Consider the following 14,084-nt stretch of genomic DNA (forward strand, 5'->3'; position numbering starts at 1 on the left):
TAGATGTCACAATGAAACGGTACAAGAGTACAATTCGTCAGAGTTAGTTATTTGACAATACAACTCCATGATTCTATGAAATAAGATTGGATGGTACTTGTTATTCATGAAAGAGTAGATTCAACAGATTTTATTTAGAGAGAATATAACAGGTATCTACTATACATAGACCACATTCGAGTAGGTACACAGGAAATGTAGAAGTCAGATTCAAGAAAATTGATGAGGTGTATAATCACAGGTAATATGTAGTGGTCTGAAGTTAATGGAACGAGGAACTTGATGAGATGATCCTAGTAAATGATGATAATTCAAAAAGCAGGAGTCACATACTTAGGTTGTGCGGGCAGATGAAAACATAGCACTAATGGTTAAATACGTGAAGAAGTAAGGTTAAAAGTCAGAAGTACGGATTAACAGCAACATCGAAGTCTATGCGAAGAGTTCTTGGATAAACACCCAGAGCATTTCCGCAGGTGGGAGAGACGATCTCGAGGGACAGAACGAAATAGGATAGCAAGGGATAGGAAGTGAGGACTCCGGTTGCTCACCCTGAGCCATCCGGGGTCGCAAGGATATGGCATGTCGTCCTGGAAGGATATAAAAATTTTGAAATATGATCGTGTGCCGCGTATATTAAAAATCTCATATCCCTGGACGGTTTTCGGAATACATGAAACTTGTACAAGAGAAATTTGAATTGGGACGTTCCAAATTTTAACATTGTTTATATTGCAGGAATTCAGTGACGGCAGGCTTATTTTTCAAGTCAAAACTTCCAGCGAGAATCCAAAGGGTTAGACATACTTGTTCGAGAATTTCGCAGTCAGAAACTTTCCATCTCAGAATCGATTCGAACGACACCGTCTAGACTAGTTGGATGCTAGGAATTGCAAAAAAATAATTCAGGACATTGCAGGACCAACAGCTAGTACAGTGCAAGGAAAATACGGATGAATTTATTGATTGATTTACATCAATCTAGGTGTTATAGAATAGTATTAATATGAATAGTATTATCCATTTCGTATCTGAAGAAGGTGCATTGCACTTAGACTAACTAAATTTACAAACTCCAAGACACTATTATCATAAGACACTTTTCGTATTCTGCGAAGATATTTGTCCATTGCATTTATTTTGACATCATGAAAAACACAGATTGGCAGTGAAATGTTTAATTCGTTTACTTGTGTTTCGTTTTGCCTTGCATTTCGATGCTGTTTGGCAACTTGGAATAGTAAATTACACTGACCCTCAAACACTTAAGCTAGGATAGAAGCACATTGAATAAACGAATATTCTAACTGTACAATGATGAATTTGTGATTTTCCTTCCCTACCTTTTCAGAAAACGCGTGCAAATGTGATGATTTGAGACTGTAACTTTCGATTCGTTGATCGCAGCAAGTGTAGTCTGTCCTTGATGTCTGCAGGTCGCAGAGCGACATCGGTACATCGAATCAAGAAGTTGAATCAAGCACTTTTGAGAATCGTGGGAGTTTTCACCCGAAATTTGAGGAGCCTTCCTTTTTTTTAAGCCAAAAATTTTTGGACAAGCAAAGGGATTTGGATGACCCTTTCTAGCGTATTTAGACACAACGGAACACAGAAAACGCTACCGAAGGAGCGTAGGACCAACAGCGGAGGAACGACGACGAGAATCTTCAGTTTTTCGGCTGTGACTTTGCAGGTGTTGCTCGCAGCGCATTTAGACTGCGATCAATCGATTTCTCTCGCAAAATTACGTCGGAATAGTGTTCTAAAGAATTAATTGCAGCACTTTCCAGAGTCGTCAAAATTTTCACCAAAAATGCAAAGGGGTTAGCCTTGGATTTTTTTTGGCCGAAAAATCTTTTGTCTGGGAATCGATTAGTATGACGCTTTTTAGACTAATTCGACCCCCAGGAACTCAGAAAACACATGAAAAACAGCGTAGGACCAGCAGCAGAGAAATGGCGATGAAAATCTGCAGTTTTTCGGCTGTAACTTGGCAGGTGTTGCTCGCAGCGCATTCAGACTGCGATCAATCGATTTCTCTCGCAAAATTACGTCGGAATAGTGTTCTAAAGAATTAATTGCAGCACTTTCCAGAGTCGTCGAAATTTTCACCAAAAATGCAAAGGGGTTAGCCTTGGATTTTTTTTGGCCGAAAAATTTTTTGTCTGGGAATCGATTAGTATGACGCTTTTTAGACTAATTCGACCCCCAGGAACTCAGAAAACACATGAAAAACAGCGTAGGACCAGCAGCAGAGAAATGGCGACGAAAATCTGCAGTTTTTCGGCTGTAACTTGGCAGGTGTTGCTCGCAGCGCATTCAGACTGCGATCAATCGATTTCTCTCGCAAAATTACGTCGGAATAGTGTTCTAAGGAATTAATTGCAGCACTTTCCAGAGTCGTCGAAATTTTCACCAAAAATGCAAAGGGGTTAGCCTTGGATTTTTTTTTGGCGAAAAATCTTTTGTCTGGGAATCGATTAGTATGACGCTTTTTAGACTAATTCGACCCCCAGGAACTCAGAAAACACATGAAAAACAGCGTAGGACCAGCAGCAGAGAAATGGCGACGAAAATCTGCAGTTTTTCGGCTGTAACTTGGCAGGTGTTGCTCGCAGCGCATTCAGACTGCGATCAATCGATTTCTCTCGCAAAATTACGTCGGAATAGTGTTCTAAGGAATTAATTGCAGCACTTTCCAGAGTCGTCGAAATTTTCACCAAAAATGCAAAGGGGTTAGCCTTGGATTTTTTTTTGGCGAAAAATCTTTTGTCTGGGAATCGATTAGTATAACGCTTGTTAGACTAATTCGACCCCCAGGAACTCAGAAAACACATGAAAAACAGCGTAGGACCAGCAGCAGAGAAATGGCGATGAAAATCTGCAGTTTTTCGGCTGTAACTTTGCAGGTGTTGCTCGCAGCGCATTTAGACTGCGATCAATCGATTTCTCTCGCAAAATTACGTCGGAATAGTGTTCTAAAGAATGAATTGCAGCACTTTCCAGAGTCGTCGGAATTTTCACCAAAAATGCAAAGGGGTTAGCCTTGGATTTTTTTTGGCCGAAAAATTTTTTGTCTGGGAATCGATTAGTATGACGCTTTTTAGACTAATTCGACCCCCAGGAACTCAGAAAACACATGAAAAACAGCGTAGGACCAGCAGCAGAGAAATGGCGATGAAAATCTGCAGTTTTACGGCTGTAACTTTGCAGGTGTTGCTCGCAGCGCATTTAGACTGCGATCAATCGATTTCTCTCGCAAAATTACGTCGGAATAGTGTTCTAAAGAATTAATTGCAGCACTTTCCAGAGTCGTCGAAATTTTCACCAAAAATGCAAAGGGGTTAGCCTTGGATTTTTTTTGGCCGAAAAATCTTTTGTCTGGGAATCGATTAGTATGACGCTTTTTAGACTAATTCGACCCCCAGGAACTCAGAAAACACATGAAAAACAGCGTAGGACCAGCAGCAGAGAAATGGCGATGAAAATCTGCAGTTTTTCGGCTGTAACTTTGCAGGTGTTGCTCGCAGCGCATTTAAACCGAGATCAATCGATTTCTCTCGCAAAATTACGTCGGAATAGTGTTCTGAAGAAATAATTGCAGCACTTTCCAGAGTCGTCGAAATTTCCACCAAAAATGCAAAGGGGTTAGCCTTGGATTTTTTTTGGCCGTAAAATCTTTTGTCTGGGAATCGATTAGTATGACGCTTTTTAGACTAATTCGACCCCCAGGAACTCAGAAAACACATGAAAAACAGCGTAGGACCAGCAGCAGAGAAATGGCGATGAAAATCTGCAGTTTTTCGGCTGTAACTTTGCAGGTGTTGCTCGCAGCGCATTTAGACTGCGATCAATCGATTTCTCTCGCAAAATTACGTCGGAATAGTGTTCTAAAGAATTAATTGCAGCACTTTCCAGAGTCGTCGAAATTTTCACCAAAAATGCAAAGGGGTTAGCCTTGGATTTTTTTTTGGCGAAAAATCTTTTGTCTGGGAATCGATTAGTATGACGCTTGTTAGACTAATTCGACCCCCAGGAACTCAGAAAACACATGAAAAACAGCGTAGGACCAGCAGCAGAGAAATGGCGATGAAAATCTGCAGTTTTCCGGCTGTAACTTTGCAGGTGTTGCTCGCAGCGCATTCAGACTGCGATCAATCGATTTCTCTCGCAAAATTACGTCGGAATAGTGTTCTAAAGAATTAATTGCAGCACTTTCCAGAGTCGTCGAAATTTTCACCAAAAATGCAAAGGGGTTAGCCTTGGATTTTTTTTTGGCGAAAAATCTTTTGTCTGGGAATCGATTAGTATGACGCTTGTTAGACTAATTCGACCCCCAGGAACTCAGAAAACACATGAAAAACAGCGTAGGACCAGCAGCAGAGAAATGGCGATGAAAATCTGCAGTTTTTCGGCTGTAACTTTGCAGGTGTTGCTCGCAGCGCATTTAGACTGCGATCAATCGATTTCTCTCGCAAAATTACGTCGGAATAGTGTTCTAAAGAATTAATTGCAGCACTTTCCAGAGTCGTCGAAATTTTCACCAAAAATGCAAAGGGGTTAGCCTTGGATTTTTTTTGGCCGAAAAATCTTTTGTCTGAGAATCGATTAGTATGACGCTTTTTAGACTAATTCGACCCCCAGGAACTCAGAAAACACATGAAAAACAGCGTAGGACCAGCAGCAGAGAAATGGCGATGAAAATCTGCAGTTTTTCGGCTGTAACTTTGCAGGTGTTGCTCGCAGCGCATTTAAACCGAGATCAATCGATTTCTCTCGCAAAATTACGTCGGAATAGTGTTCTAAAGAATTAATTGCAGCACTTTCCAGAGTCGTCGAAATTTTCACCAAAAATGCAAAGGGGTTAGCCTTGGATTTTTTTTGGCCGAAAAATCTTTTGACTGGGAATCGATTAGTATGACGCTTTTTAGACTAATTCGACCCCCAGGAACTCAGAAAACACATGAAAAACAGCGTAGGACCAGCAGCAGAGAAATGGCGATGAAAATCTGCAGTTTTTCGGCTGTAACTTTGCAGGTGTTGCTCGCAGCGAATTTAGACTGCGATCAATCGATTTCTCTCGCAAAATTACGTCGGAATAGTGTTCTAAAGAATTAATTGCAGCACTTTCCAGAGTCGTCGAAATTTTCACCAAAAATGCAAAGGGGTTAGCCTTGGATTTTTTTTGGCCGAAAAATCTTTTGTCTGAGAATCGATTAGTATGACGCTTTTTAGACTAATTCGACCCCTAGGAACTCAGAAAACACATGAAAAACAGCGTAGGACCAGCAGCAGAGAAATGGCGATGAAAATCTGCAGTTTTTCGGCTGTAACTTTGCAGGTGTTGCTCGCAGCGAATTTAGACTGAGATCAATCGATTTCTCTCGCAAAATCACGTCGGAATAGTGTTCTAAAGAATTAATTGCAGCACTTTCCAGAGTCGTCGAAATTTTCACCAAAAATGCAAAGGGGTTAGCCTTGGATTTTTTTTGGCCGAAAAATCTTTTGTCTGGGAATCGATTAGTATGACGCTTTTTAGACTAATTCGACCCCCAGGAACTCAGAAAACACATGAAAAACAGCGTAGGACCAGCAGCAGAGAAATGGCGATGAAAATCTGCAGTTTTTCGGCTGTAACTTTGCAGGTGTTGCTCGCAGCGCATTTAAACCGAGATCAATCGATTTCTCTCGCAAAATTACGTCGGAATAGTGTTCTAAAGAATTAATTGCAGCACTTTCCAGAGTCGTCGAAATTTTCACCAAAAATGCAAAGGGGTTAGCCTTGGAATTCTTTTGGCCGAAAAATCTTTTGTCCGGGAATCGATTAGTATGACGCTTTTTAGACTGATTCGACCCCCAGGAACTCAGAAAACACATGAAAAACAGCGTAGGACCAGCAGCAGAGAAATGGCGATGAAAATCTGCAGTTTTTCGGCTGTAACTTTGCAGGTGTTGCTCGCAGCGAATTTAGACTGAGATCAATCGATTTCTCTCGCAAAATCACGTCGGAATAGTGTTCTAAAGAATTAATTGCAGCACTTTCCAGAGTCGTCGAAATTTTCACCAAAAATGCAAAGGGGTTAGCCTTGGATTTTTTTTGGCCGAAAAATCTTTTGTCTGGGAATCGATTAGTATGACGCTTTTTAGACTAATTCGACCCCCAGGAACTCAGAAAACACATGAAAAACAGCGTAGGACCAGCAGCAGAGAAATGGCGATGAAAATCTGCAGTTTTTCGGCTGTAACTTTGCAGGTGTTGCTCGCAGCGCATTTAAACCGAGATCAATCGATTTCTCTCGCAAAATTACGTCGGAATAGTGTTCTAAAGAATTAATTGCAGCACTTTCCAGAGTCGTCGAAATTTTCACCAGAAATGCAAAGGGGTTAGCCTTGGATTTTTTTTGGCCGAAAAATCTTTTGTCTGGGAATCGATTAGTATGACGCTTTTTAGACTAATTCGACCCCCAGGAACTCAGAAAACACATGAAAAACAGCGTAGGACCAGCAGCAGAGAAATGGCGATGAAAATCTGCAGTTTTCCGGCTGTAACTTTGCAGGTGTTGCTCGCAGTGCATTTAGACTGCGATCAATCGATTTTTCTCGCAAAATTACGTCGGAATAGTGTTCTAAAGAATTAATTGCAGCACTTTCCAGAGTCGTCGAAATTTTCACCAAAAATGCAAAGGGGTTAGCCTTGGATTTTTTTTGGCCGAAAAATCTTTTGTCTGGGAATCGATTAGTATGACGCTTTTTAGACTAATTCGACCCCCAGGAACTCAGAAAACACATGAAAAACAGCGTAGGACCAGCAGCAGAGAAATGGCGATGAAAATCTGCAGTTTTTCGGCTGTAACTTTGCAGGTGTTGCTCGCAGCGCATTCAGACTGCGATCAATCGATTTCTCTCGCAAAATTACGTCGGAATAGTGTTCTAAAGAATTAATTGCAGCACTTTCCAGAGTCGTCGAAATTTTCACCAAAAATGCAAAGGGGTTAGCCTTGGAATTTTTTTGGCCGAAAAATCTTTCGTCTGGGAATCGATTAGTATGACGCTATTTAGACTAATTCGACCCCCAGGAACTCAGAAAACACATGAAAAACAGCGTAGGACCAGCAGCAGAGAAATGGCGATGAGAATCTGCAGTTTTTCGTCTGTAACTTTACAGGTGTTGCTCGCAGCGCATTGGGACTGCGATCAATCGATTTCTCTCGCAAAATTACGTCGGAATAGTGTTTCAAAGAATTAATTGCAGCACTTTTCAAAGTCGTCGAAATTTTCACAAAAAATGCAAAGGGTTACTCTTTCAGTCATCTTCAGAGCGTCGTTGAACTAACAGCTGATATAATACGAAAAAAAACGCATCAACTTTTATATTGATTTACTTAGATCCAAGCTACATAGTTATTATATGTAGAGTCACATCTATTTCTTATGTCACAGAGGTACAATGCACGTATGCATGCACACAAAATAGACCTTAAACGTACTCCACTTACAAATTGCAAAATTCTTATACTGCATAATAGTCCACGTTATCTGCTTCAGATCATGTCAATTGCATTATCTATGTCATTTCAGAACAGAGAGATCTTCTGTCCACTGTTCAACTTGTATCGTAGCGTTCTGTTATGCCCTTCATTTTAATTCATTCGGTAACTCGTCGAAGTAGTATACACTGACACTCCAACACTTGTCCTCGAATTGAGGCAAATCGCGTAAACTGATATCGAAACCTTGTCACTCTGAATTTGTGATTTTCCTTCACCGCTTTCCCAAAAGCCACATGCAAATCTGATGATTTTGGGCGGTAACTTTAGATCCGTTGATCGCAGCATGTCTAGACTGTCCCCGATGGCTGCCTGGCGCAAGCCACCGTCTGTATAGTGTATCAAGGAGTCGATTTCATCATTTCCCGAAATCTTTAAAATTTCCAGTCAATATCCAAAGCGGCTCCAGAATCCATCCTCAGGAACGCAGGAAACACATGAAAAAGAATTTAAGACTATAAAATCCCGAATGTGTTCCATCCTGAGTCCAGAGTCGAATGACGAATGAGTCCAAAGCGGAAGTTCGACGCAGTTTCAGCGCCGCGAGCGGGGTGCTCAGAAACCAAAAAAGGTAAAAAAATCGAGGGAATAAATCATGAAAGCCCGTAGTTCAGTAACAATGGCTCGTGCGTCCCTGTACAGGGAGTCTGCCACCCAGGTTGATACGCAACTTGCTCGCCTGCAGGAGCAACTAACGCGATCGCGTTGCACACACGCGCGTATAATGCAATGGAATAGGCGTCAGAGCCTCGCTAACGTGAAAGTTCGCGTGACGCATTGACTTCCAAGCAATAGGGTTAAAACACAACGTCTAGACGCGAATACGTGGAAGTGTGTCAAGAACCGTGAACTGGAAACTCGAAACTGCAGAGTGAAAACGCAGAACGGAAAAGCCAAAAAGACGTGCGCGACACTTCGAATGGTGTAAAAGGTACGAACCGTGACCTGGATGCATTAAGTTGGAACGTCCTACGATTGGATGAAAATCTGTACGGTATTTAACGGTTGCGCGGTTACTCTAAAGCCGGATTGGATTCTTCGTCCTCGGTTTCGTCACTGTCTATTTTCTACGTACCTGCAACAATGAGAGTGACAACATCGCTGTCATATTCAACTCAACAAGACCCTACAAACTATCGGCCTTATTTCACCACATAATAGCATAGACTGAATATAATCATCCAACCCAACTTTGCGATCGTCACATGCGTCACATAGTTTCCTGTCAACTATTCAAAACAGTTGTTTATATACTTTCAGCGCTGCTAAAGAGAACGAGACCGATTCGCTGTAGCGTGAAAATGTGAATACATACATATATAATAATATATAACTATATATATATAATATATATATATACCTACTAGTCGGTAATCGTGGTTATTTGTTGTAGAATGTTGTTACAGCTGGTAAAGTACCGCGGTCAATCCAAGCTCTGCTTCAGAGGTTGGGCTCTGTATCCAATTGCAAAAGGCATTACGAATTCGTTTGGTTAACGGATCTGACGTAGCTACTCAGGCTTGTCGCAGCGGACCGGCGAGTAAAAGTTGACAAGCTGTGATTTCTCGTGGGATTATTACCGCCAGCAATCGTAGGGTAACCACTCGGTTTTCGAGAGTTAAAAATACAGAGTACGGTCCTTTTTCAAATAACTTTACTCTTTCTGTCTCCTTTTTTCCTTCTTGATTTTTATTCTACTACCGCAGTTGAATCATCGAGGCTACCACGCAGCGGAGATACATTTCGGAGAATAAAAGAATTCCGTAAGTCAGGATCGGTTATTCACTCTATCCAGAAAACCCGAGCTGAATTCATACTGTAGTGTAGACCACAAAGTCGTCGTTACTGTTTTATTTACTACTATAAAGAGTCAAGTTTCTATGTAAATTTAAGACGAATTTTTCAGCTTGATTTATTTCTCAAGCAACCACCGATAAAAAACTACGGAAAACCTACGACTCTACCGAAATAATTGCGTTGTAGTTATTATATATTCTTCACATTCCAATTGTTTCCAAATATTTATACACTCAGTCATACAATCTCATTTCACACATGTACTCGTTTACTTGAATCACTATACACTGGGTACAAGGGTTTAAAAAACGAGAGACATCGAAGTAGTTTGACCCCGAAGTACCGACGCAATCTCCGAGGTAAAGGAACCTTGGAAGGATGCAAATGTAGTCCTCGAGGGTCCTGGCTGGGTGCTCCAGGCCATCGTTCGACGACAAAACAAGAAAAATAGGGTTAGCCCAGTGCTCGGGTTGAGAAAACAGTCTTGACAACAGAAAAAAAAAAAAAAAAAAAGTCAGGGAGCATGAGTTCGTTTTATTTCTCCATCACGTATGAATAATTCATATACAACACAAGGTACATGCATTATATTTACTTCGACAATTGCCAATATCTTACATCACCGGCGAGTGTATTCTCGTTGCAATCTTTCCCAAATCCAACCAGCTTTAAACAATGCGGGGGCTGGATTATAGTCGTAACATAAAACCCATGGGTGAGCAACATCGACACATCGCGTCTTTCCGTAACCCTGTTCAGCACAGTGTTCCATCCCCCGGGGGTAACGTTAGCGTGTCTGGCTTAACCCTGGCGGCGTGAGGATCAAAGGAAGCTATTTGTTAACGAGGCGTCGTTACACCGTGCAGGACAATGCGAGGGACGCACGTGTCGAAGAGACGGTAACGAAATTGGAAGAAAAGAGGTTAATAGAGGAGGGAAACACAGTTCCGTCTACTGCATATGCTCGAACCCCGATGCTGACATCGGGTGCATTAAGCCTCCCTCCTCCCAGTCGATAATTAGACTCGCTTGAATTAGCCGATCAGAGGAGCTCGCTGGGCGTATAATAACCAACGTGCTTGGTGCAGGTGATGATGATCAGACCACGTTGGCGACCATATCGTTTAGCCTGGCTATTCGAGAGGAAAAGTTGCTTTGCCGCAAAGTGGTGTTGGTACTACTACTACTAGGTGTATTGGAAACCGAAGTGTAAACAAGCAGAGATGAGCCGGTAGTTGATACCATGTATTGATGAATGAATCATTAGACAGATAATGAGATACACGGACTCGAAATATATCCAGATGATCCAATTCTGGAATGAGTCCTGGTCGAATTTAAATCCGTAGTTGACGTAACAACGAAATGGTGCAGGTATTTATTACTTTGGTTCAGCTTCGGCGTTTGCGCCAGTTACAACATCCCAGAGGAAGGAACCGCGGTTGAATGGGCTCAGGATTGACCCTGTGGCACTCCTCTGGCTAACAGTGGATATAGAGAGGTAGACGGGCTCGTTGCCTTACTGGGAGTCACTGCATAGCAATGTTGAGTTGTTTACTACTGAGCTGTTGTAACCCACCAGAACACACGCGTGTATACACGTATACACGCATGTGCTCCCATAGAGTGACGTAACTGTGTATTGTTAATGAAGTTTGGCTTCACCAATTAATGACCTGCCAGTATCAAACCGTTACCCAACACTCCGGGGATCGAGAGATTCTTAATTAGGAAATTTCAGTAGGTCAAAAAAGAAGAAGGAGAAGAAGAAGAAGAAGAATAGATCCAACAGTAAGTGTTAACGATTGTTCTTTCAGTTCTGATCTAAAACCAATTTGGGGAGGGATGGAATTTTTTCAAGAAACTATACGTATCCCGAATGATAGTCCTTGAGAGTTTATAGGTTTTTATTCTATTAGTAGAACAAGTCAGCCTACGCAACGCAAGTTTGCGCAAGAGACTCTGAACCCTCTCACACCCGATACGGAGAATCGCAGCTGCACTTGATCGTTTCTAATCTTCTACTATTTATTTATTTATTTATCCGTCCGTTCGTTCATTCAATTTTTGTTTTTAACGGTTGCCTGAAACGTGGGCTGAGATTTACAGTGCATAACAGTGTCAATGTAAATAAAATATTACGGAAAACATAGCTGGCTGTTTATAATGAAAAAAAAAAGAAAAGAAATAAAGAACCGTCAAAGCTATAAACCGAGGAGAACGACCGCTAATCGTGAGCGCGGAACGACATTGCAAAAAAGAGGAGACGAACTCGTTGTTAAGTCGTTGTGTTCTATTTTCTCTGGAACAGTGTACCGGTTATTAGCGCGTTACATATTAGCTCACGTATAAATACATTCACCTTCATTCACTTCACGCCAGGTGGACCCCCACGTGGGCAACACACTCACACATCAAAAAATATAGATACAATATAATACCTGTGACCGAGAAGAGAAATTGAGCGTAAAATAATACATATATGTACATAAGAGACAGTCCTCGGGAATAATATTACGTTGCATATACACCATTGGCCTCGTGTCATTCTCGATATCGGTACTCTTTGACGTTTCGTATAGCATAAAGACAAACCTTTGAATTTTCTAAAAAAATTTTTATCACGTACGATTATTTTTGTTTGTTTGTTTTTATTTTATTTTTGTTTTAATGAAATTTATTAGTTTCACATCACACGTGTACAGAATCTACGTTGATCCTGACACGTTACATTATTCATTTATCATCACCAACTCAGCGTGGCGAGTTTAGAAAAATAGCAGTAAAAGAATTTTTGGCGGGAAATATTCTCGCGAGATGAAAACTGCACTCGACACATCGTGCACTGGAAAAAATTGGGACCGGGTGCACTGGTGCTGAAAAATGGCACTTCTAGTCTCACTGGTAAACGCGCGACGGCTACACTTGAAAATCAAGGATGATGGTATATCCTGAAAGAGCGTCGGATTTAATTTCACGACAAAGTTCACCGAGAGTATGCGACGACGTTTCAAAGAAAACTCCTCTTCTCACTCAACACGTTCACCTTTCTCACCGTCAAACGTACACTACTCTTCCTCTTATGCATTTCGAACGACTAAAATGTCCATGTTTTTTGGAAAAGTGCACCCAAACACACTTATCTTGGATCGCAACTAATCTGGGATAAAAAAATCGAGAATGGAATCCATGACGTCTTGACGAAAGGCCCCATGAGAAACGGAGACGAGACGGTCCCCGTCTGTAGCCCAACGTCGCGAACAGTCGGTGGTACTGTGTTCTCTTGGTACCCGAGGAAGGCTAGCACCGGGTCCACCTCTACACTCTTCGCCGACGACGGTGCCGGCTAGAGGAGGTACGGAGCCGAGGCTCGTCTGTGCAAAGAGACCTTCGCCCGTCCGTTACTTGAGGCTATCATACGAGTGTGCGAATGCCTGTGTGAATTGTTCACCGACGTGTTCGGGCGTCTCTAAGTGTGAGTCGATGTTTGATACACCCCGACCAACTCGGTGCGTGTGTTTCGTTTCACGGTGCGAGATGAATAGAGAGAAAGAGAGAGAGAGAGAGAAGAGATCGAGAGAAGAGGGGGGGAGAAAAAGAGAGGGAACGCAGAAGGGGGAGGCTGGATGGAAGAAGGGGGAACGAGCTGAGCGACGACGCGTTTTGCCTGAAACAGTGCAGCGACAAACCGGAACTGGATTCCCGTTTCCTGGGCCACAGTCTTTTGAATAGAATGGCGAGAGGAGAGGGAACGTTTCTAAAAAATGGGAAAACGAGTTTTCGGGAGAAGGGTGAATGTGTCGTTCTTTTTTTTTTTTTCTCTCTTTCTTTTTCTTTCTTCTATACATACAACCTTCGAGAAGCGATCGATTTTCGACATTGAATTTTTTACTGGAATCAATTTGCACCTCGATGCACTGAACGCATGACGCAAGTCTGCGTAATGAATAGTCGAATGCCATTACTGCAGTTGCTTGCAGTCCATGGTTATCACGGCTCGCCTATCCAGGCGTAGGATCTAAACGTTATACCTACGCTCCGGGTCCTGGGGGTAATTATCGTTAAGGCTAACTGTGACCGAGGCTTCTCTTTCGCCCTTACCGTCATGCGAAACCGCGGATGGTGGTTCGGGGTGTAACTGTCTACGTTATAGGTATACACCTTGTTCAGAGAAACGTTGCGTTTGTGTTAAACGTTGTCCCTGTAGACCTGCAAGGTAAAACCACGAGAAATCCTGCAATTTCCATACCTTAGCCGTTGTGTAAAGGTGCAGTACCTTTCTGTCGGGTGTTTAGGTTTCTCGGTCAGAATCTCGGGGCAAACAAGACAAAATAAAAGAGAGAAATAGGAGAGAAGAAAGTAATGGAAAGTGGACAAGACTTGTATGAGGGAACGTAAGAAAAGTACGGAATTGCTTGGTCGAAGTTTCAAATTGATATATTCTGCTGTTGATCATTGTAGATGTTCGTGTTAGGAACCACTGGGTCCTTGGAAGGACCAAGGACTTCACGTATCGTAAATTTGCAACGTTTAGAGAAGGAGAACTTTGCAGTCCTCGAAGAGCTGGCTAGAAAATTGCAGGAATGAAATTTGAAGACTCTGCATGAAAAGAAGACGAGAGTGTCTCATCATCGTCGTCTCGTGCCTCTTTGTGTCTTTAAACAGGACCTGCATGACGCTTATTTTAAAAAATTTAGAGTCAGTTAGAACGGAACTAGTATCAAGTCGACATCAGTTGTC

The 14,084-nt window shown here is 42.0% G+C and overlaps 1 protein-coding gene across 2 annotated transcripts in view; it reads right to left on the reverse strand.

Moving 5' to 3' along the window:
• The window catches only part of LOC124414741 (dystrophin, isoforms A/C/F/G/H), a 303,596-nt gene that overhangs the window by 88,021 nt on the left and 201,491 nt on the right, over positions 1-14,084 (reverse strand). The gene's annotated exons all lie outside the window — the stretch shown is intronic.

The sequence above is a fragment of the Diprion similis genome, chromosome 14 (assembly GCF_021155765.1).
Source record: "Diprion similis isolate iyDipSimi1 chromosome 14, iyDipSimi1.1, whole genome shotgun sequence".
Taxonomy (NCBI): domain Eukaryota; kingdom Metazoa; phylum Arthropoda; class Insecta; order Hymenoptera; family Diprionidae; genus Diprion; species Diprion similis.